Below are 25,350 nucleotides of genomic sequence, written 5' to 3' on the forward strand. Positions count from 1 at the left end.
GGAATAGGATAGTTTCACCAGCTCTCAGCAAATTAGAATTTCAAGGTGCTGAGCACTTCCATTGGCTAAGAGCCTATGCCAAGAGAAGGGGGTTTGCTTCCCTCTCTTAGGGGATCCTGATTCTTCACTCCTTAATTCTTGTCCTGAAAGGAGATTCTTTTCCTCCTTCTTGCTTTGGCTTGACACCCTGTAGCCTTGATCTCTGATCACGATCCATCCTTATGATTTTTCTGCTTTTCTGCCTGTTCAAAACACATCCTCCTCTACTCCCACGGGGGTGGGCTGGGCTGCTTGTCTCACTCGCTCTGGCTGGCTTCTCTTCCGATTTGATTTTTAAGAGATCTGAGTCTCTTTGGCTTTAAGTTCCAACTCACTCCTTGCTCTGCCCTGATTGGTCATGCCTCAGTTCCTGCTTATCAGGTTGCCCTTTTGTTCTTCAGTGCAAACGCTGGCTAGAATATTTTCTTTCTTAAACTCCCAGTGCTCGGAATAGGATCCCAAGTCCGGTCCCCTAAATTCAAATGTCCCTATTCTAAAAAAGACACAGTAAGCACAGCAGCCCCTCTCTACAGTCCCACCCTTCCCCGCCCCCACCTCCTCCCAAATTCAAAGAAGGAAGAGGAAGAGAAGGACGGAACTCACAAAGAAAAGTGAAACCAGGAAAACCATTTCTCACCTGAGGGGCTCTTGCATTCTGTCACCTCTCCAGTTTCCCTGGTCCTGGATTGCCACATCTCTTTTACACGAGTGGTGTGCTTTCAGATCACACTTTCTTTTCTACATTTTGAGCAGTGAGATTTAGAATGCTCCAACTCTAACGTATCATTCCTTTACGACCTGATAACAGGTACAGCCTTTGTTAATTATTCATCTTACCAAGTCCTGGAAAGATTGCTGAGTTTCAGTGTTAGAGAAGTAGGGTTCAAATCCCAACTCTGCCATCTCTTTCCTGTTTGACTCCTTTGGACCTCACTTTCTTCATCTGTAAAAGGAAGGGGGCTAGATTACATAGCCTCTGAGGTCTCTTGCAGCTCTCTATGTATGAAAATGAAGCCATCTTACATGTCCAAGGTTAGAAATACGTAGTGATGCTTTAGCACAAGCACTACTATTACTTTCATATAAGTCGGAGAAATGAGAAATACCGATTAAAGCCCGATTGTGTGGGGATGTGGATGCGAGAAGGAGTGTATATGTGAAAGAGCTTTGTTTTTAAGTCTTTATTTTTTTTTTTACGAAGCTAAGGAGAGAAAGGAAGAATGGTTTTGATAGGAAATACTTGCCCTAGCCAAGTCATCCATTGTATAGGGAACTCCCAGAGTGTAAATTCCCTCCATGTATACATGTTGACAACTTAAGCTACTATTTTAGAAGTATGGAAAGCAGATCTTGCCCTGGGTTTTCCTTGCTTCGAGACTGGTCTTACATCTACCCTGACAAGCTATCTTGTCTTATATAGTAGCCAAAAAAAGGCAAGGAGTGAACAGAGAGAATAATACATCATTGCTTCAAAATGACACTAGGGTATTCCATCCTAAAAATCACAGTGACATATGATTATGGAAACTCTGAAGGGTTTTTTTTTTTTTAAAGCTCTAATATACTCAAAACAACAATACTGTGCAACCATGATTTCTGGCACATGAACATAACTACTTTACTTAACACAAGCCTTTAACCAGTAGTGGAATTGACTTTTATGAATATGACTTTGACAGATAGGAGTCAAAATCCATGTCTCCACTTCAGCAATTACATTAATGAGAAAAGTCTAATTTCAATACAACAAGCACTTATCAAACACTTTCTATGTACAGCACACTATATCAGATAAATGTTAGTTATTTAGAATAAAATAAAATAGTTCCTGACCTTAGAGAGCTTACTTTCTACTTTTGCTCTGTGAAGCTGGTGAATCTTTAGAATATGTAACTTCTGTTAACAGAAGCAACAACAACAAACTATAGGAGAATTTTCAGATGGTTCATATATGCTATCAACTCACCATAAGAGAAATATCAATATAGATGTGACAATGTCATGCAGACCCATCTACATTCAGGACCTTTCATCACTCAAGTCATATGAAAGTGATTATAGCAGTAGGATCTTGCCTTAGGATAAATCTATAGATCTTAGAAAAAAAACTTAAACATAGTAAAAAAAAAAAAAAAAAGTGGTGAGTAGTGTTAGACAGTGTAGCCTTCAAAATGCATTGTAGTTTATCATATAAATGATCACATAAGATTGAATGTAAATGATTAAATCTTAATTCATTGCCAAAATAGTAAGTTCAACAGGACTGGTTCATATTATTTAATTTAGAACAGCATGTTGAATAATGAGAAAGAAGCTCACATGTATTTTTGACAAATCTCATCTGACTATCCACTTTGGGACATTTTTAGTGGTTTGTACTAGTTTGCTTGAGGGTGATAAAATGGGATGGTACCAATTTGGATAAAGTTCCTCTCCACAAATTATTCAATTGTGTCTGATGACTCTTTGTGACCCCATCTGAGGTTGCCTTTTCCTTCTCCAGCTTATTTTATAGATGAGGAAACTGAGGCAAACAGAGTTAAGTGACTTGCCCAGAGGGATTCTTCCTGATTCCAAGCCCAGTGCTCTATCAACTGCACAATTAGTTGCTTTATCACAAAATTTTTTTTAACTCAAATAAAGTGAACACAGACTCATTTTCAGAAAATATAATCTTGTGAACAGTTACATAAACCTATGATTATTGCTGTATAAGGTTCATATACTACCAGGATGCCTTCAACTCAATTTAGGATGATCTCTTTACAGATTTAGAGATGGAAGAGACCTCAAAGGTGTTAACCTTATTAATTCCCTTATTTTAATAAATAGATGAGGAAAGTAAGATCTAGGTAGGGTAAGTGATTTTTCCAAGGTCAATTAGATAGCAAACAACAGAGGTTGAATAAGGATTGTGAAGGTGCCTATTTGAATCAAGACAATTTTCCCTTGAAATGGCTTTGCAGGATTAACATAGATTTTTGACCAAAGGCTTTTGGTTACTTCTCATGGAAAAGAAGGTAGGCCCACTTGCTGGGGTATACTTCAGGGCCTGCCTGGTATGTGTCACACCACTTTGCAGAATTTCAAAATTAGGATATTTTCCAGGCCACCAGACATTACTCCTAGCCAATGGTTTCATATAAACAATTTCCAGATGTGCTCCATGTATTATAGCCAAGATATGTGAAAACTGGCTTCTGGAGCAAAATATTTACCCATAAAAGGCATCTTTTATTGGAGGAGAACTCATGTTGACAGCTTTGGAAGACCTGAACTCCTCAGATAGTTACTTTACTGGTCACCTCCACTTCCAGTTCAAAACCTAGACTAATATCATATTCCATTTGGTTAACCAGATAACCATTAACCTACAGTAACAGATAAATTATGATTAGCCTAAAGAAGTGAATTTAAGAGGTCTTCTAACATTAATGCTTTCAGTGGAGGTACTACAACATGATCTATAAGATGTGGCAAACAAAAAAACTCATCTCTAAAATGAAAGAACTAAACAAAATGACCTCTAAGTTTCCATTCACTTCTAAATTCGATAAAAGAAAGTAAGGGAATAAATATTTATTAAGTGCCTACTATGGGCTAGTCATACACTGAGCTAAGTGCTTTATTAATATTTTCTCATTTTGATCTTCATGACAATCCTGTAAGGTAGACAATCAACTTCAAACTCCATTCTAACAATGGTATTATTTGAGTAGTCACTAGTTGTTGTCTCAGTGCCTCTTGTCATTCTGTAGTGAAATATCATGACTAGGAAGCAAAAGGGCTCAGCAGTGGTTTGTGATGACTATCATGTACCAAGCTGAGATTCAGAAATCAATAATAGCTAGACATTTTTGTGATTATCATCATGCAGTAAAGTCTAATATTGCAGAAGAACCAGTGACTTAGCAATGATTTTTTTTTTTTTTTGGTTTGTTTTTGTTTTTGCCTTTTACAAATAATCATGGCAAAAATTTAGCAGTCCCAAAAGAGACTTGAAACTCATGCTCTTTTAAAAATTTTATGATTATCCTTTTGCTTTTTATCACATTCATTTCCAAATGATACCGGTGAACTTTCTCTTGTAACAAAGATTGAAAGAAGAAAAACAAAAACAAATTCACTCAAACCAGCAACATGTCAAGCACAACAAAATTGCATGCCTTTTACATTCAAAATCTCCCACCTTTCAGTAAAAGGACATGTGTATGTAGGAGTAATACTTTCTCAGCTCTTCTTGTGAGCCAAGCTCATTCATCACTATTACCAACATTCAGTTTTCTTTTCTGTTATTTTCATATTATTATTCATATATTATTATAGTCATCGTGTATATCATTTTTTTTTTTTTGCTCCATTCATTTCCTTTAGCTATCCCTTGTTTACTTTTTGAAGTAAATATATCATGGGTTGGAATAAATCCCAGCAACTTTGATATTTCATGAAGAGCTATCATAAGAGTTTTCATCTGAGGCAACAAAGTGGTACAGTGGATAGTGCACTAGAATTGGAATCAGGAAGATCTTAAGTTCAAATCTGATCTCAGATACTTTCTATTTGTATGATCCTGAGGAAGTCATTTAACCTTTGTCTTCCTCAGTTTCCTCAACTATAAAATGGGGACAATAGCACCTCCCTCCCATGATTATTTTGAAAATCAAATGAGATTTTTGTAAAGTGTAAAGTACTCTGCAAATTGCTTGACACATAGTAGGAACTTAATAAATGTTTGTTCCTTCAAGCAAAGAAAGTGACATTAGAAGTCTTGATTTCACTTTTTTTTAAAATACAAGGAGGTAGAATGACATAGTGGAGACAATACTAGATTTGGAGTCAGAAAAAAAACTAAGTTTTTAGGGCAGCTAGGAGGTGCTGGGCCTGGAAGATCAGAGTACAAATGTAGCCTCAGATACTTAGTGGGACTCTGGGCAAATCACTTAACCCCTATTTGTATCAATTCCTCATCTGTAAAATGAGGGGGACACTGGACAAGAAAATGGCAAACTATTTCAGTATCTTTGCTGAGAAAAACTCCAAGGATTTGTCCATGTGATCACTAAGAGTCAGACACCCTTGGCAACAGCAATTGATCTAACTAGGAACAAATAAATCATTGTTAGGAAAAAAAAAAAAAACTCAGTTTGACTCCTATCTAGGAGCCATCTCTTAGCTGAGTGATAATGGCCAAGTCATTTCATTTGGCAACTCTGTAATATTCTATGTTGGACATCTGCCAGGGTGGAAGGAGTTCCTACTCTAAAGGAAACACAGGTCTGTGGTATATTATTCCTCTCTACATACTACATGATCTTGATAAACTGTCTATATTGTTCCTTACACTTGATTCTCAATTTTTGACTGAGAACTGCTTGGTTCTACCTTGCCTTGAATCTTTTGCCTCCTCACTTCTGCCTCTTAAAATGACTAGTTTCCTTACCACACCTTCTGTATGAAGTCTTTTATGGTTTTCTAAGTTACTCTCCCATGCATTTATTTTACACATACCTATTTATACATATATTATACCCCATCAGACTGGAAGCTCTTTGTGGACAATGACTTTCCTTTTTGGCTTGTTTCCCTGGCATCAAGTATGGTGTTTGGCATGTAGTAGGTGTTTAATGAATGCTTATTGCTTGCTTGCTTAATTTTTTTTTTGGAAAAAATAAAAGAATTCCTATAATGAGTTTTTCTTATTTTGGTTCCATGGTGATAAAATCATTAACCTATAGCACCACACCTGTATTCACAAATCAAGTTTTTCATAACACATTAGAATATACTGGGAGTAACAGAAATAACCAATGCACATGTTTAATTAGAATGCCACCAGAAGTGATTGGAGTTTAAATACTTGTGGTAGTATCATTATTGGTTAGCTTTCTGGTAAAGTATAATTTTGCAAAGACCTTGCCCCCTAGATGTGTTGGTCAGGGAATTTTGATAGATTGTAAAGAGTAAAAATAGATAATTTAGGCAAAGATGTAAGAAGGTATGGGGTCGTCCCATCCAGCATGATGAAAAAAAGGGCAAGGAAAAGTGCAGGAAATACTTCTTGAAAGTGTAGTGTCAATAAAGAACTTAGCCTACTATTCCAATTGTAGTAAACCAAGCTAGAATCCGGAGGGAAATTGCCTCTTTATTCCTAGATATTTTGCTTCTCACTGTGGTCCAAAATCATATTAGCTGTTTTCGGGTGCCATGTTGATTTGTGCCAGGTTTTCAGATCGCTTAAACTTCTACACCTTTTTCAGACAAATTACTATTTAACCATACCCACTTTCAACATATGCTTGGGACTTTTTAAAACCCAAGTATGAGATTCTACTTACTCTTAGGTGCCTGAAAACTCCTAGTGCCTAGAAAAACCAGGGGGGCATCTGATAATGTTTTTTCCCCCAGGCTGTTTTTGCAATATTTGTGTATTGGACATGAACCACTGGTGAACTGAACCAGTTCCTTCTCTCAAATCTTTTTGGTTATACCTTCCCTTCCTGCTGTCATAATAAATAGAACTTCTCCATGAAAGAGCCATACTGTCCATTACAGAAGAGCTTTAAGCAATATCAGCTGGATGATGATTGCAACCTCGAGGAAAGCTTGGTGGCTTGAAAATTTTTGAGAAAAGATGCCTTGGGAAGCTACTACCAAAGACATCCATCACAGTGTGATCCATCACAATCAAAGTTGACCTTTATCATCTTTTTATGAGCATTTTGAAAAATACTGCAATATTTTGAGGAATTTTAAATGCAAAATCTCTGAGTTTTGCTGTCATGATTGCCTTATACCCAGTGATGTAAACTGAAAAAATTCTTGAATTCAATTTGTATGTATAATTGCTGGCATATTCTTCAGTTAGAAAATATTAGTTAGATTAGAACTTTGCTTTGCAGTGTCTTCACCAGCTTTCCTCAGATCTTCAGTTACAATATTGTTATGCCCATGCAAAATCTTGTAAAGCTAAAAGTAATCAATTGATTATGAGGATATTTAATCATTGTACTGTTGATCCTGTTGGCAAGGGGACTTTATTTGGTGTTAGGAACCATTACTTTAATTTTGGGGCATTTTAATAGTTCAGGAGTATTTTAAAGTCTGCAGAGTACTTTTTATACATTATCTCATTTGATGCTTACAACAACCTTGTGAGGTACGTGCTATCATTCCAGTTTTATAGATGAGAAAGCTGAAGATCTATAAGTAGGTGAATTGTCTTGTGGTTACACAATTAGCAAGGTCAAACCCAGTTCTTTCAGACCCTTTCCACTAAACCATGCTGTTCCTTTTAATAGTTATTGGAATGTTATAAATATCAAATCACTATAATATCAAATACAAATGTCAACTCAATCAAATATCTAATCTAATTAAGATGTGTAGTCCTACACACACACACACATCCCCACACCCCCACACACAAAGTGGTACTACTAATGCCATCTGAAAAATTCTGTGGAGACAGATGGTACAGGTTGGAAATATGAATAGCAATGCCTTCATCTGGTTGTTGACTCATTTTGGAAAACATACATTTTTAAAAACAACATCTGATGATCTCTGCTTGAATTTTTCAATAAGCTCTCAAATTCATAAGATATCTCAGTCCAAAGTGAAACAGAGGTTATGAGTGAATTTATGAATATCAATAGACTTCTTACATTTTTCAGCTTTATTGATGTGTTTTGTTTTTACCTTACAAATATTTAAAGCTTTCTTCCACTTCATCAAAAGTCTCTTACCATGAACAATACACATGGTTATTCAGAATTCTCTGTTATGTTGTGGTTATTTGTCCTTCATTCTTGAAGAGGACCATGACATCAGGATTATAACACGCAAATGAACTGAATTGTAGTGAGTAAGGGCTGTGTACAGTCAACAGTCTCACTCTTTCCTTGGGAACCATCTGGGCCCAGCAGCAAGATATGGATCAGAACAACTAGAAATAGTCCTGGATGCAGTAAGAGACTTTGGAATAAGTAACACTTATATAGTTCTTCAAGCTTCTCTGTTGTATTTGCCTCAAGACACAAAGGGCAATCTTCCTTGTATATGGATCCCAGAATCTGACTTACATCAAATTTTGACAATCATTTCATGGACAAATGATCACTATAACTTTACTCAGATCCCACCAAGAAAAGTTGTATTAAATCACTCTACAATAGCAATGGAGTAGATTTAAACTGTCTCCTGTTTTCCAGCTTTATCAGAATTATATCCTCACCATCAGATGATATTATAGAAAGCAAGCAGTAATAAATCAGCAAGGAAGCAGATGACTCATCAAAACAATACATGACTCTTCAACCCTTCTTGGGGCTAACCTTGTTCTAAAAGCACTGTGACATACAACTATAGTAATTCAAGAGAAAGACTAAAATTGTACAATAGTACCCCTTGGCAAAATAATGGTACTAATCTTTAGGCTTCCAGGAAAAAGCCATCAGTGAATACAGAGACAATGACACAGAAAATTATTTATCCTGATGTTTGATTCAGTGCAAGTATTTTATTGGTATACATTGGCTACTGTTATTAAAACATTAAGGTATTAAAACATAAAAAAATCAAGCACAATCCCTACCTTCAAGAAATGTTGCAAAATGTTTGGAGAAAACAAGATACACTTACAAGAAATAATTAGATAATCATGTAAGGCCATATGTGATAAAAAAAAACAAAAACAAATGATTGGTATAGATTATCATCTATTAGAAGAACAGACACAAAAGACATACTGATTTAACAGATAGAATTCTGGGAGATAAAATCACACTTCTAATAGTACTTCTGTGACTTAGTAAATCATTGTTCCTTTAAAGTTTGCAAAATTCTTAACAAAGATTACCTCATTTGGGCCTCCCCATAACAACTCTGTGAGATAAGTATCACCATTTTGTAGATGAGAAAACTCAGTTCATCTATCTGAGCCTCAGTTTTCTCATCTCTAACAAGGGCATATTATTATTACCAGTGGTACTTCATTCTCAGAGTGGATACATGCAGCCTGATTTCTGATTCCACCACTTGATGAGTCACCCACTAGCCTCCAAGACCCTGTCCTAGTCCTTCTTTAGCAGCACCCTCTCTGTTTCTATGGGTTAATTATCACCTCTATGCAGAGAACTAGCAAATCTATATATCCAGCCCTTTGTCTCTTTTTTCTGTCTTTCTTCTCTCTCTGTCTGTCTCTATTTCTGTCTCACTGTCTCTCCTTTTTTCTTCTCTTTTCCTCCTTTTTTCTCCTCTCTTCTCTCTCTCAACCTCCAGTTTTCCATGATCTTTTGGATATAATTAACTGGATCTTCTATAAGCATTTTAAACTCAAACTCAGCAGGTCCAAAATGTTAATTATTATCTTTATTCCTAAACCTATCCCCTCTCTTAACTTCCCTATTTTTGTTGGAGACTTTACTTATATTTCCACTTACTCATATTTGGCAATCCCAGTCATACTTGATTTCCCTCATTGTCCTCCACCCCAAGTCTTGTTGACTATATCTCCACTTCTCATATTAATCTCCTTTTCTTCACTTATATAGTTATCATTCTAGCTTCAGTCTTTTATCTTCTTTCACCTGGATTATTGCAATAACCTCTTACCTGGTCATCTTTCCGCCAATCTCTTCCCTCTGTGATGCAGCCACAGCTACCTTTGTGGAATTCCTCACTAAGGATATGGCATTCTGAGTCTCCAGACCTGACCATAAACTCCTCAGATCAGGAAGCTTCAGTGGCAGCAGAGCATGCATTATAAACTCCTCTGCCAGGCATTTAAAGTCCTTCAGGATCTGGCTTCAGCCTGTCTTCCATACATTTCCATGACTTTTGAACATACAGCCTGCATTTCCAGCACACTGGCCTGCCAGTTGTTGCTTGTATGTTACATTCTCTTTTACCCCTTCATCTTCCATGACAGGAATGCTCTCCCTGCTTGTCTTGGCTCCCTTGAATCCCTAGCTTCTTTAAAAGCTGAGCCCAAGCCCTCCTCTTCCATAAATCTCGTCTGATAACCTTAATTTCTTTGGCACTTTTTTCCTTCCCGAAGGACTTGATGTTTACTTCCATGTGTACCCACTCATGCCCCCGTGATAATATCAGTTTCTGGAAGTCAGTTACTTTTTTTTCATTTTGGTAGTCACTTCCCCCACATTGCACAGTGCTTTTCAATAATAGATACTTAATAAATCTTTGCTTAATTTGATTGAACTGAAATGACCTAATCAATGTAAAGCCCTTTGCACATTTTAAAACATATCTAAATGCCAGTTCTTATTATAGGAATTAAAAGAAGGAATGATCACTGATCTAGAAAACTTAGGGATGTTACTATTGGGAGGGGAGTGGAATTTCCAAAGGATAAGGAATAGTTGGAGAGTTGGAGAAATCAGGGGAAGACATTGGGGGAGCTCAGAGGGAAAAGGGTTAGGAGGCTGTTGTGAACAAAGATCAGTAGGGAAGTGAGAATCAGCATGCTCAATGAAAGCAAAGAAATGTGCTGACTGGATCACAGTTTGTTTTGGAGAGTGGTAGGAAATATATTTGCAGTTGAAAATGGGGGAAGGGAAAGTTATATCAAGAGTCCTTGAAGTCTGTGGAGTTTTTACTTATACCTGGAGGCAGTAGGGAGTTACTGAAGTTTTAGAGCAAGGGAATGAACTTTTCATGGCACGAGGACAGAAAACTTGAAGCAAAAAGAAGAAAATGCCCTAAGCAATTAAAAAAAAGGAATGATAGCTACCATTTATAAAGTACTTGAAGTGCAAAGCACATTACATGTTATATCACTTGATCTGAGGACATTTTTTAAAATGCATGACAAAATAATTCTATGGGCTTTCAGTATAGGGACATATGATAGAAAATGAATCTCTATAGTGGAAATTACATATTAGATAGCCCTTTCCCCTAGAAGTCATCACTATGCATATGGAAGGAAACTTGAAGCATTTGAAATTGAGCCCCAGAGCCGTCAAAGAACAGCAGCTATTTGCATTTTGTCTGTCTCTCTCCTCCCAAGTCTCTGGTAGCAGATACAGCATCCCTGGACTGCTTGGCACAAGTTCAGAAGCCTCCCTGAAGTCTAGTTGGAAGGTGATATGGGAAGGATTTGTAGTAGCATAGGAGACAGGCAGGGGCTAGGAAACATCTACCCACAGGGGATCATCCTTACAACCTTGGGCTTTTCTGCTCTAAAAGACAGTCAGCACCCTCTGACAAAAGCCTGCCTTCTTCCCAGAATACTAAGAAAAAATTACATTTTTTGGTGTGAGCCCTATGTTTTCAGAGTTGGAGAGATTCTTGGCTGAGGAAGCTCCACCTATTAATGCAGATGAGCAACTAATTTGTAATTTAAAGTTTTACAGAATAACCCAGCATACAGACTAGAGTTAAATGCCTGGGATCAGACAGTATATGTTAGAAGAGGCAGGATTTGAATTCAGGTCCTCTTGACTCTGAGGCAGTCATCCATCACTAAACTGCTACATTGCATCTCCAAATCATCCACTAACATTGCCATCATTATCCTATCTCCAGACAAAATACAAGAGGCATAAACTTGTCAAGAGAACTATAGTGGTACATGTCAGGAGATTGGCATCCTGAAATTAAGGTACAATGGGAAGAACTTGCTTAGAATGATGACAATGGATTAGAATTCATTGAAGCCCAAATCCCCCATGATATTAATGAAACACAGGGCTTACAAATCTTATAAATTCCCTTCCTCTGACTAGCTCCCAGAACCTGCATTTGAAAGATGGTGCCCAGACCAGCATGGCTTCCTTCTTCTTTGAACTCCAGTTCTAACTCTCTGGATTTTCCCTATTATGTAGTAGAAGAAATTACATTCTTTCAAAGTTTGCTTCTCTTCTCTCCCACAACTCCCCACCATCCTTTCACCTTATCTTTATATATTGACCAGCTCCATCTGAATATATGCTCTTTGAGACTACCTTTCTGCTATTTGTATTCCCAGTCCCTAGCTCAGTGCCTGGCACATAATTAGTACTTAATAAATGCTTGTTGACTTAATTTGACTTGAGGAAACGAAGAAATAGTAAGGGGTTTGTCTTTCTGAACACAATCATATGAATCTAAGTCATTCCAACTCCAACAGGTTGATTGAGAACAGTAGGCAGTCTTTCTCTCTTGTATCTACCAACCCATCTCTATCTCCTTTGCTCCACATTCTTCCCTACTTTCCTTAAAAATAACATATATGTGTGTGTGTGTGTGTGTGTGTGTGTGTGTGTGTGTATACACACATATATACAGAGGCTGCTTAAGGCATACATAGTGTGGCTTACAGATTCCTGAAGAAGGCTGTGTAGGTTCTGATGACACATTCTACCCTGCTTTACTTTCTTGTAGAAATAACCAGAAAGCAAAACTTACATTTGTTTTCATTTGTTTTCTTTTGTTTATGTTTTTCTTTTATTTTCTCTCTCTTTTTTTTGCTGGTCAAAGTGGCAGTGAATGGATGATTTTGGCTGCCCTCAACTCTTGTAGAATGATATAGCAGTACAAGGCCATTTGTACATAGAGGACCCCATTACTTCTTATGGAAGGTTATCTGAGACAGGCACTGTTTGAGGTCTTTGCAAAATCATATTTTGAAACATAAACTGGACTTGACATCAATTCATTTAATACCCTAGAGGTAAAGCACTCTCAGCCCAAGAGGAGAATAACATCATTCTTTTGTTATTTGACCAGGGTTTGGGGTTGAGTAAGAAAGGGAATACAGGGCAAGAGGAAGACAGAGGCTACTGTAAGGATAAAAAAGGAGAACAGGAAACGTATTTAATAACTTTACACTTCCTCTGGATACTATTCCCTGGCTCTTTGCAGCAACTCTGAATCTCTCAGATCAGAAAGCCAATGCTGATATAGAGAAGGTAGGTCAGGAATTCCCAGCTGCCAGCTGCCAGAAGCCACTGAGGCAATCACTCCAGCATGTGTGCAGACTACTTTCTCATTAATGCTCTGAACCTTGTACATTGCTCCACATGATCATCCCTAGGAGATGGAGGGGAGGAGTAGACAGTAGCCCAATGATATCCTTTAAAAGCATGTAGGCTTTGTAGTACTTTCCCACCTTAATGGTTTAAATATTGATAGTCAGGCTAAACGGAACATCAGACATGATACAAGAGCTATAGCTCTCTATCCAAAGGAGCTGGGCTCAACTTCTGTCTCTGTCCTAGAAATGTGGGTGACTGAGAAAGGCATTCAAACAATTAGGTTTGATGTCCTCATCTTTGAGACAAATGACCCTGTCAGAATGGAGATGACTTTCAAAGTTCCTGCCAGTTCTGAATCTGTGAGCCTATATGGGGAAGCCTGTATTCAAAGGGCTGTTGTTTGTCCCTCGTTCTCTTTGTGACATCAGGGAACTGATGCAATGACATGAAAGTGAATTGGTTTGAAGTGAAGGAGGGCTGTGCAAAGTAACCAGTCTTACTCTCTCCTCCAGAGCCAACCAGACTGGTGGCAAGATATAGATCAGGATGATTGGAAATGGTCTCTATGCAGTAGGAAGTCTTGGCTTTTTTTCCTTTAAAGAACAGGTATAGGCTAAAGGGTATGAATGATGTAATCAATTAATCTATAAATTTTATTAAACACCCACTACCTCCCAGAGTCATAGTGTATCAAACTCTGGGCCTAAAATCAGGAAGACTCATCTTTCTGAATTCAAATCTGGCCTCAGACACTTAATGGCTATGTTATCCTAGGCAAGCCTTTTAATTGTTTTTACCTCAATTCTCTCATTTCTAAAATGAGCAAGAGAAGGAAATTTCATACCATTCCAGTATGTTTGCCAAGAAAATGCCAAATGGAGTCATGAAGAGTTGGATATGACTAAAAATGACATTACAACATTACCTGCCAGGCTCCCTAAGGACTTATATAAAAATCAAAATGAAACAGTCCCTGCTCTCAAAGAAGGATCTGTCCCACCCACTTAGTCTTAGCTAGAAAGGTAGGAAAACTATAGTTAATCATGTGCACCTGAGACAGCCATTTTTTGAGGTGCATCTGGCAAAGCTACCTTATTTGGCACCTCCCATCCAACCCTATAGTTGCCTCCCTGAATCACTACCTAGCTATCTGAATCCTAACTTTGTCTTTAAATTGTAGCACCTTATGGGATTGCTTGGATTTTCTATACTCTCAGAATAACTCTTCTAGCTCCATGGTTCCATTTTCCTTGAGAATTATTCTGTACTAACTTATTTCCTATAGTTTTTGCAAACAGGGAGAATGGATTTTGTATAATTGTCAAGATTCTCACTTGATTATTAATTCCTATGATCTGTTCAGTCTAGCTAATTCAGCCTGAGGTCCATCACTTTCCCTTACTGTTTCATAGGAGAATAAAGACAGTTTTTTTTAAAAGCAACTTGTTCGATACTGTTTGAGGATGTATTCTGATGGAAGTGGATCTCTTCAATAAAGAGAGCCTTAATTGATCAAAGATGGACAGAAGCAGCTACACCCAGAGAAAGAACACTGGGAAATGAATATAAACTGCTTGCATTTTTGTTTTTCTTCCCGGGTTATTTATACCTTCTGAATTCAATTCTCCCTGTGCAACAAGAAAACTGTTTGGTTCTGCACACATATATTGTATCTAGGATATACGTAACCCATTCAACATGTAAAGGACTGCTTGCCATCTGGGGGAAGGGGTGGAGGGAGGGAGGGGAAAAATCGGAACAGAAGTGAATGCAAGGGATAATGCTGTAAAAAATTACCCTGGCATGGGTTCTATCAATAAAAAGTTATTTTAAAAAAAGCAACTTGTTTTACTTTTTGAGAAAATACTGACACATAAGTGACTGGTTTATACTGCTGAGTAAAGAATCTCTAAGAAACTGAGGTCATAAATCCAATCTCCAGTACACAGAAATGTAGGGTTAGAGGTAGGACCTTCTTCACCCTACCCACTGTCAGTTTTACAGATGAGGAAATTAAAGTCCAGTTAGGTGAAGTGTCTTACACAATGTGATATAGTACTGAGTAGAAAAACCAAGGTTCAAGCCCCAAATTTAGCACAATTTAGCTTTAGAATGACATAAACCCCTCAACCTTGGCTGACAACTTTGTAGAACAGCATGCTGTTTGCCAGAAGGAGTATAAGTGTGTGGATGGATGGGTATATAATCATGAAAATTAGGGAGCACTATTCAAAATGCTTGCCTTAATGGTAGAGAATCAGTGTAGCCATCATTGTCTATGAAGGTCAACATGAACCATTTAATTAATTTGGAAGCTGTCTCCCATGCCTTGAAATGTCCTCTCCTTCCCAACTTTTAGCCTGTAACTTCCTTCAGCATTTGGTTCTGGTACCACTTCTTAAGAGAGGCCTTTTATCAATAATCCCGTAGTTAATTTGTCCTCTCATCTTCTTATTTCTTTGTATTTATTTTTTAAATATTTTGCATTTGCCCTTTGATACTCCATTGTTTTCCTAATAGAATGCAAATTCTTTGCACACAGAATATTTTTCTATCTCTGTCTCTGTCTCTCTCTTTCTCTCTCTCTCATAAGTAGTACCTACCTGCTACATAGCTGGTGCTTAAAAAAATGCTTGCTGCATTAAATTTAATTCCACTCCTTGTAAGCAATCTTGTTTCCCAGAATGGATTAGGTAAAGGAATGGTAATAGGGACTATATTCCCTATGACTCTACTCCTCTTCCCACACAATGCTGGCATTGATTTATCTATGGTAAGTTATTATCAACGATTAAGGTCAATTTGACCTGCCAACACAAATGCCCAGAGCCATTTACCGACTGGTGTGCTTAATTGAACAAGATCTTTCCCCCATTTACTTATAGAACTGCAAAGCTGATAATTTACACTGGTTTTTCTGGACACTAGAAGTAAATTCTGCTCCTGTGTGACACAGAGAAGTCTCCTCATTCAACTGCTCTGAATATCAAGGTCATATGCCATTGCCTCTTCCATCCCTTCTTTCCTTCTTTTAATTAAGCCAGTTTTGATCCTTGTCCCCAGTTTCTCTAAAATCCTTGTTTAGGAGCTTGCTCTTTAATGTTTTTTTTTTTTTTTTTTTTAACTTTACTTGTTAATTGTGGTTAAGTTGGAGACACCCATTTTTAAAATGGGAAAGTATTCTGACTGCTCAAAGAACCCTTGCTTTCATTTCCTGTTTTGTTTTCATTACTAAATTCCACCTCCTTTTAGTGTTCTCGATAGCAGCCTTGCCTCAGCCACTAAAAACAAACACACATACACACAAACAAACAACAACACATAATTATGCTTGATTTAACTTATAAATTGGGTCACTTGGAGCAGACTCTCAGAGCAGATCCAGAATCAGACATATGGTCTTACTGAAAACTTTTGCTGATGAATTAGCCCCCTCTAAGGGAAATCTTTTGCCAGTTTTGCAGCTCAGCAGGCACTGAAACTAACCATCTTGTCTTTTTTCAAAACCCGTTTCCTTTAACAGCTGGGATAAAAAAAAATCACATATGCTTAAGTAAGACAAACATATGTCAGCTGTCTGTTAAGGTATTTCTTTGCCAGTCGGGAGCTGTTCCTTGAGTTGCTAGCCTTGAAGTCATTTCTAAGGGAGATATTGTTTCTGAGCAAAGGATCAATCCCATCTTTCCTCTTTCCCCTGTTAACAGCAGACATGCGAAGAGAAAGCCCTCTCATTCAATCCTGCACAACCAAGTCCCTGTCTTTGCCTCCTTCCTCTCCCTTCTCTTCCCCATTGCTCTTCACTGCACTCCAAACCTATTATCCTGGAAGGGACACAAGCAGAATTCTTAGTGTACATTATTTTTATTCCCTAAGGGTAATTATTGAATTAAAGAAACACTTTTAGAATTGTTAGGAATAATAGCTGCTCCATTTAGAATTTGCAAAGTTTTCCTACTTCATCTCCTTATCCCTTTGCTCAGTTTCTTCTCTCTCTCTCTTTCTCCTCTCCTGCCCATTCTCTCTTCCTTATGTCCCATAGCCTTTCTTCTTATTCAAAATCACTTTGGACAAAGTGCAGACATGACTGGAAATCCCAATAGTTGTGACTAGTGCTGGGCTTTACATATGACTGATATAGAAACTTGCCCCCAGATAAGAAATGATTGGGAAACTTATTTTACCCCACCTAGAAGCTGGGCTGACATGACACCTGGATGTCTTTCTAGTACAACGGCTAGAAGTCTATAGTGTGAAGTGGTTTCAGAGTTACAAGGATCACTTCCTCCCCTTTATAATCCTCTTTGAAATATGTACTCTATTCAGCTTGCTAATGTTTGAAATGCATTTTCAAATGCAATACCCCAATTAGGGCCTCTAACCTTTGTTCCTTAAGTTCTACTGAAAATAGCTTTGGGAAAAAAAAGATACATATTTCCATGTGACTGAACCTATACTTTTCCAAAGCTAGTTTTAAGAAAGAACATGGAAAAGAGCTTGAAGGGATTGGGAAACCAGAAGATGAGGAAACTTTTGGGAAAGGGCTAAAGGGCATGAAACAGAGAGGCTGGAGACCCTTTAGATAACCTTGTTTGCTTCATAATTTTACCTGCTTAAGAGCATATGATGCTAACTGACTTGGTAATAACTTATTATAAGGTTTTCCCCCACCAGCAGACTGGAGGGAGGACAGATAGGAAAAAGAGGAATAGTAGGGCTTATGACAATATTCCAAGGAGTTACAACATTCATATTCATTGGCAGCTATTTCTGCTCTACTTTTGACTAGATAACTTGTTCCATTTCATCCTCATGTCAGTGTTTATGGCTTCTTTGTATTTTAGCTTTCTTCAAATCTTTTCTCTAAAATGGATAAGAATTCAGATTACGATACAAATACAAACAAACTTTTAGCAGACTGAATAAGTCTCAACAGGAGTATACTAGTATGTCTGTATCTGCTTCTCTTTTCCAAATATTATTGTGAGTAATAAGGATACTAATAACATATGCCGACATTGTTGTCAGTATAAATAAAATGATAAAATGAATCCTGTAAATTGCTTTGTGAATTTTATAGCACTATATAAATGCTAGCTATTATTATTGTTGTTGTTGTTGTTATTACTACTACTACTACCCCCTCTGCTGCTACTACTACTGCTGTTGTTGCTTCTACTACTGCTGCTGTTACTATTACTACTACTGCTGCTGCTACTACTACTACTGTTACTATCACTACTACTATCACCTGAGATCTGTGAATGATTTTATATTAAAAAAGGATTATCTTTTTTGAAAAGGCTAGAAGAATTCTCCCCCCCACACACACACTCACGCCAAAAACGAAACAAAAGTTTGTCTTTGTATTTCTAGCAGAGCATAATAACTCACTTTATTTCCTTTCTCGATGACAACAAAAACCGGCCCTGTTTTTAAGTTCACAGGGAGACTAAGTCAATGTGCTTTGAATGACTTCTGAATTAGGTTAGAGTTGAAATAAAATCTAGACTTTTTCCTCCAATGAACAGGCATTTTTTTTTCCTAGCAAGCCTTGACTCTAAATGGGCAAACATCATGAGATTACAAGTGGGTCCTGTTTTTAAGAAAATTCACACTTACAAAACTTATACAGTAAGAGGAGCTCAATCCAATTATGTGCTATGGGCTGTGTTAAAAACTCAGAATACAAATACAAAAGAAAGAAAGAAAAAATATTTCTTGCTCTAAGAATCATTTCTTTTATGAAAGAATTTGTCTCTGGGATCATCTGAATTGTGAGATTCTTTAGGGAATTTAAAATATAATTCAATTTCCCTTTTCCTTCCTTCTCCCTCCTATACCCCCAATGATAAACACAAAACTTTTCAAGAATCACGTGTTAGGTATTCACTGAGTGCTTGTGGAACTGTGGATCTCAAACCCTGCGGACACTAAGACTGAAAGATAAACCATCCATGACCCTTAATTTGACTGACTGAGACTTGAGTTTTTTGAGAGCAAGCTCTCTAACTTAATTGAGAGTAGAAGAGATATCAGAGATTGTTTAGTACAACCCTCATATTATAGATGAGGAATGAAGTCTCAAGCAAGATATTTGTAATTTTAGGATGTTCATATGCACAAGTAGGTAAATCTGGAAGCTACACCAGAAGCCATTTAGTCCATTTCTAACATTATAAAGATGAGGGAATAGAAGCCCAGGGATGACTCATAGGTAGGTCAGAGGGTAAAATTTGAACCCAGCTATTGCTCTTTTTACTATAATACAAGGAAAGCGGGGTTAGGGGTCAGGGCTTTGAAAGAGCTTCTACATCTGATAGCTTATGAGTTGTACACATTTCAGGAGAAAACCATCAGGACTAGAAGATCTAGGGTAGCTCATGATATAGGGCTTCATATTGACAATATGCTTGTCACAACCTTTAACAGCCTCAGGATCAAGGGCATTTGATTAAAAAATTATTTTTTAAAGTTATTTTATTATGATTTATTATGATATAGTGTCCAGTTTTCTAAAAGCTAGGTACCACTATTTGGTTGACATTTACTTATTATTCTTCTACTCAGTCCCTTTGCTATCCTTATTTCAATCCAACCTCCAAATGTCAAGATCCTTTTCCTAAAATGCAATTCTGATCTTACCCCCTCTAACCTCCAATCCTCAGTCCAATCTTTATACCCTTCCTCCTGACCCATTAAATTCCAGTGTCTCCCAGTTATCTTCAAGATCAATGACCAGGTATGTTGGGTGGGACAATGTGAAGACAGATAGATGAAGAGATGGGAATAGAGACAGAATAATTGAGACACAGATATAAAGACACACAGAAACAGAGACAAAGACAAAGAGAGACAGAGATAGAGACAGAGAGACAAAAAGTAGAGAAGATACAGAGATAAAGAGAGGAAACACAGAGACACACTGAAATGACAGGAAGGAGACAGAGATAGAGAGAGAATGAGGCAAGCAAAATTAACTCCTCATAGAGAAAGAGAAGCAATTCAGCCAAAGACTCTTGCTAAAGCTATAAGGAGAATTGTTAAGCAGAAGGGAATGGGGAAAAGCCATGAAATCCTTGACAACATGAGCAGGGATAAGTATAGCAAGGTTGAGTTCAGATTAAGTGGATCACAAAAACATGGATCTAGACCAGGCAAAGAATACAGATATATTGAACTTCATGTAAAAGTGACATTGAGGAAAAAGTTATATGCTGATTCCTCATCCACTTCAGTTTCTTCAGGTACTAGGAGATGCAGAATAACTAGCATTGAATATAGTATTGAACAAGTAACTCTATAGAGAGTTGGGTTTCTGTTGACTAAAAGAACATAGGAAGATTATTGGAAGAAGAAATCAAAGATGAAAGGAAGCCTGTTAATTCCCTAAGGAGGTTAAAATTTAAAAAAATAGGATAGATGAAGAGAATGAAGTTAGGTCTAGGTCTGTGTATGGCCCTAGTAAGTTCTAACGTAATTAAATTCATGGCTGAAATCTCCACAGTGGATGGAGAGGGCTGGGAGATAAGGCCATGTTAACAAAATGCATTGCTGTAGTCAGCTAACAATGGAGGTCAGACCATGGCAGGAAAGGTGATACTTGGATCACAGAAGGGCCTCAATTCAACATTGGGTTTGCTTTGAGCATTCATTCTCCTTTGATAACTATCTTTGTTGTGTTGGTAGGGAAGTCTGTCTTCTAAGCATATTAAAACCAAAAGGATAAAGCACCAGCTTTTGGTTTGGTGTCTAAATATTGTCTTGCCCAACACCCACCAAGAGTGTACAAGTTCTTTGTAACAGAACATTTAATTTCATTTAATTAGTTCCTAGACCACAGAGAAGGATACTGAAACTTCAATAAACTAATCCAAAGGTTATTTGAACAAAGTCATCCTGGGTGTGGATAGGCTGTAGAAAATACTGGGTCAATGCCAGCATTGCATAAAGAGGGGAAGAAGGGTAGATAAAGAACTCAATATCTAAGTTGAAGTCTCAAGCCTGCCATCTATTAGCTATGTGATTCTGCTCAAGTCAGTTGTTTTCCATGAATTTTAGCAACCTCTTCTTTTAAAGTGATGATGGAGTAACATTTAATAACTCCTTGAAGTTTGCAAAGCATTTTATATATATGATAATTATAATAACTAACATTTATGTTAGAGTTTAATATGTGCTAGGCACTGGGCTAAGTGCTTTACAATTATTATTTCATTTTATTCTCCCAGCAACTCTTGCGAGGTAGGAACTGGGACAAACAGAACTTAAGTGACTTGCCTAATTCTTAGGCTGTATTTGAACTTGTTTTCCTCATTTCATCCTCTAGGTACTCTGCTGAGTGCTGGGAATACAAAGAAAGGCTAAAGACAGTCTTGTCTTCAAGGAACTTACATTTTAATGAGGAAAGACAACACATAAAAGAACGTTAAAAAAAAGGCAACAGGGAAAATGGAGGAAACCTAGAAGTTGGTGAATACCTGATAGAATAGGTGGAATGGCAAATGGATGGGAAATAGAGAGATAGTTGATACTGGTGTCCTTTTGGTTCTTGGAGGCCCCCTCCACCCTTCAATCAGAGGGAGGGGTCTTGGAGGCAGAGGGTACTGTTAATACAGGAGTGCTAGGGCTGAAGTGATCTCCCAGAATAAAGAAGTTCTTGGATAATTCCTGACTGTCACAATTATCAAATGGAGAGCAATGCAAGGCATCTGGTGGCAATGACCCATCAGTGGACCATGCAGAAGAATAAAATTAATGAAAATTCTCATTTATCATAGTCTAATTAGTATTTTCCTTATAGCAAACCTGCTTGCTGTCCAAGTTTTTTTTTTTTATTGTTTTTGCTTTTTAAAAAAATAAGATCTGGATTTTCATAGTCCAGGGAGCTGGGAAAGAAACTTCCTTTACCAATGAAAATCTTAAATTGCATTTGTCATTTATTATCTTAAAGAGTTGCTTAAGAAATTGAAAAGTTAAGGGACTTGCCCCTATTGTCTGTAATATAGCCAGTATTCATTAGGAAGTGAAACTAGGTCTTTTCTTTAGTATCCTCTTCCTATTGTGTTGATACTGATGAAAACACATTGTAATGTATCTGAGAATTGAAGTTTTTTAGAAGTAAACTTTCAGAAGACATAGATAATTTCTTTCTTCTACTACTTGAGATGGTGGGACAATTTTGCTATTGTAAGGATTCAAGTTAGTAACTAAATTTGTTCAAATTATGTTAATCATCTTCTACATTTGAAGCCCTAAAGATGCAAAACCAAAATGTAATAGTCAACTCTACTAGGAATTATTACATACTAACTTAAAATTTACAGAAGAAATAGGAGCAATAGTCCTCGTCCTTGTCCCTATTCTTGGGAACTTGGTGAACTTCTAGTGTTGTTGAGGTTATAGGATTATGTGTCCTTGAAATCAATTTCAGTGGTCCATTACTTGCTTCTCCTGATTGCAAAATCAGGACTTTTTTTTTTTTTTGCTATACCACTATAAAGGGTGAATTTGGACTGAGAAAGACCCATTTTCACATTCTGCCCCTTCCACTTATTGACGTAGACTGCTTAATGTCTCTGAGCTAGATGAGAATTTTTCCAAGAACAGGATAAGACTTTTCTACTAAGCTATAGACAATTGAAATCACAGATTCTTGAAGTACTGACTCAGTCCAGGATAGATGTTTTTTGCCATTCTGTATTTCCACAACCAGCATATACTAAAAAAAAAAAAAAAAAAAAAAAAAAAACTTGTCCTATGGAGGGCTATAAAATTTTTCAGTGTTAAAGAATGGTCCCAACTTAAAGAAGGCAGGAACCACTAAGATGCACCAAATCCCACCACGGTAAATCAAATCCCAAATCCCTAACTACTCTGGGATTTAATGTTTCAGGGGTAAGAAGAATAATAAATCCCTTCATTCTCTGCCTTGTAGTAATTTTATAAAGATAAAATGCTGTGTAGAATGTGGGAAATAAAGAAACTTTATGGATGTAAGCTAATACAAAGCTGCTAACTAAAAATAAAGGCAAAAAGGTCTCATCTATGCCCTCTTCCAATTTCAGAAAGATTAATGGTTTGTTTATTTTAAGTGACCTCAACAAGGTTAGATTTAATTCCTCCACTAACTTTTGTAATTGTCCTCAACTGTTTGGATGGGTGGTATTGCTCAATGAGCACATTCTTGATTTGATTATCACTTAAGTGATAGATTTTCAAAGGCTTTTCTCAGCCTGTCTTTCCCTGGTGGCTGGGTTTCCAAATGGCAATATGTTGTGGAAAGCTTGAAGACAGCCACTTCCTTCTACCAGCAAATACATGCTTCTAATGTCATGTATGGGATGAAGGCATCAAATTGGATGCATTGCTTCAAAGATGACCTTGTGGGGAAAATGACTTCTTCAGAAAGACTGACACATTGAATTATACAAGGAAAAAATATTGAATTCTGTAAAGGAAAAAAAAAATCAAGGCATCAGGATTGGAGCCATGCACCCCAGTACTAGTAACTGGGTTTTTGTCTCAACTGCTATGTCTAAGTCCCATATTATTCCACAGTCTCAAACACTGAAAAGAGTAACAATTTAGATGAGACAAATAAGGAAGATAATGTTAGATAGAATAGATAATGTTAGAACTCTAACTTTTCTTATAATTTCTTATATAAGAATGTGAGCTATTTTCAGAATCTAGAAGATAGGATGCCATGATGTCTCCAACAGGCTCTTTCTTCCTTGAACTATTTTTTTCCACTTGCTGTGTGTTCAGAATGAGAAAGCCAAGGTCAATGTGTTTTTGAAGTCCATGATGGTTGGTTGCATCTCACCAAAGAGAAAAACCACAGCTATTATTTATATTTTGTTGATAAATGAAATCACCAGTTAGAAGGACAAATGTGTTTCTTGGAAACATTGTTGTATGGGGCAACTTTGATTCATAATTCCTTAGAGAATACATACTTCAAAAGACTGTGAGAACTGGAATTTGGTTCTTCACCCTTTTCCCTTCACTTTAGAAAAAAAGTTAATTTTAGGAAGCATTGTTATTAAAAATGCTAATATTATATCATTTATTCAAGGGACTGATAAGTTTTATGATTTTCCACAACAAGTAGTGCCTTGAAGTGCTACTTGGGTCTGTTATAGTCCTGTTCTGGATCAATTGGTGAAGTATTCTGAAGGCCCTTACTCTGAAGGTTCTGACGCCAATTAAATAATTAAACATAATGCTTTCCTAGAGAAGTTTAAGAGAATTTTGGATGGTTGGAGGTGAGGGGAAGAATGCAGGTCCAAGAAAAAATATTCAGATTATTCTGGGAGATTTCTTATGATTCTATGAAAATTATGGCATTTACCTTAGGCTCATGAACCATGGAGCCAGAAGTTAGAAAAAAACAGAATTGAACAACAACTCTGAGGTTGCTTACTAATTACTAGTATTACAGTACCTACTATTGCCTCCTAGTTACTAGGTTACTATGGTAGGCCTTTTTCAGCAAAAGAAGTGAATTAGCTTCATGACTACTTAGAAAAATGACTTTGGAACAATTAGTTTAAAATAAAACAAAATGAAATAAGAGCTTGATATAGGTTTCTCAGATCTATCATGTCTAAAACAGAATTTATTCTATTTCCCACTTCCAAATATTGTCATTTCTACTTTTATAACAGTTTCCTTATAAAGCTTCTTCTCTCTAATTAGTCACAATCCTAGTTCAGGCCCTTTTTACCTCTTGCTTGGGATGCAGGATATATTCAGGGAAAACTAATACTTCTGGTGTGAGGACTATTGAGCCCTTTCAGATCTGCTTTCCACCTTTAGTATCCTTCTGATCTACCATGCATAGTTGTCACACCTTAGTAAACCATTCCAGCAGATGGCCTATATCAGGTTGAAAGTAACTCAGAGATCGCAAGCCTTTTGGTGAGGTAGGAGGGTGCTGAACCCCATGTTTGTGGAGACTTCCCCGGGTGGAATGAGCAGATGAGAACAATTTGTTCCAATGGCCATGAAGGCATCTGAAATGGGCACAGTGGATATAAAATGACTGTAATTAGGTGAAATGATCTGGGAGGACCAATAATGTAGTGTTCCTAACAGACTGATGCAGAGACAAAGAAAGAGGGGAAGAATATCAATAGGTTTATTGATATATGTGTTTAGTAGTGATAAATAAAAGGTTAACAGATATTGGTAATGAAGTAATGAAGCTTGTACAAGTCACAATGAATGACTTAATCAACTGCTTCATCAGCTTTTTAAATATATGGTGCAATGACATTTCACTATTAAAGTATAAGTTCTCCCTCATTACCAAAAAAAAGTCTGGATCCAT

General features: G+C 37.1%; 1 protein-coding gene across 2 annotated transcripts in view; it reads right to left on the reverse strand.

The window, feature by feature from the left end:
* The window catches only part of PRLR (prolactin receptor), a 201,685-nt gene that overhangs the window by 130,250 nt on the left and 46,085 nt on the right, over nt 1-25,350 (reverse strand). Inside the window, exon 1 of one of the 2 annotated variants that reach the window (XM_051989693.1) lies at nt 677-802. The exons of the other annotated variant lie outside the window; for it this stretch is intronic. The gene's annotated coding sequence lies outside the window, so the exon portion shown is untranslated. Of the gene's footprint in view, nt 1-676; nt 803-25,350 lie in introns of those variants that run through there. 2 annotated transcript variants of the gene reach the window in all.

This window comes from Antechinus flavipes, chromosome 1 (genome assembly GCF_016432865.1).
Source record: "Antechinus flavipes isolate AdamAnt ecotype Samford, QLD, Australia chromosome 1, AdamAnt_v2, whole genome shotgun sequence".
Classification (NCBI taxonomy): Eukaryota; Metazoa; Chordata; class Mammalia; order Dasyuromorphia; family Dasyuridae; genus Antechinus; species Antechinus flavipes.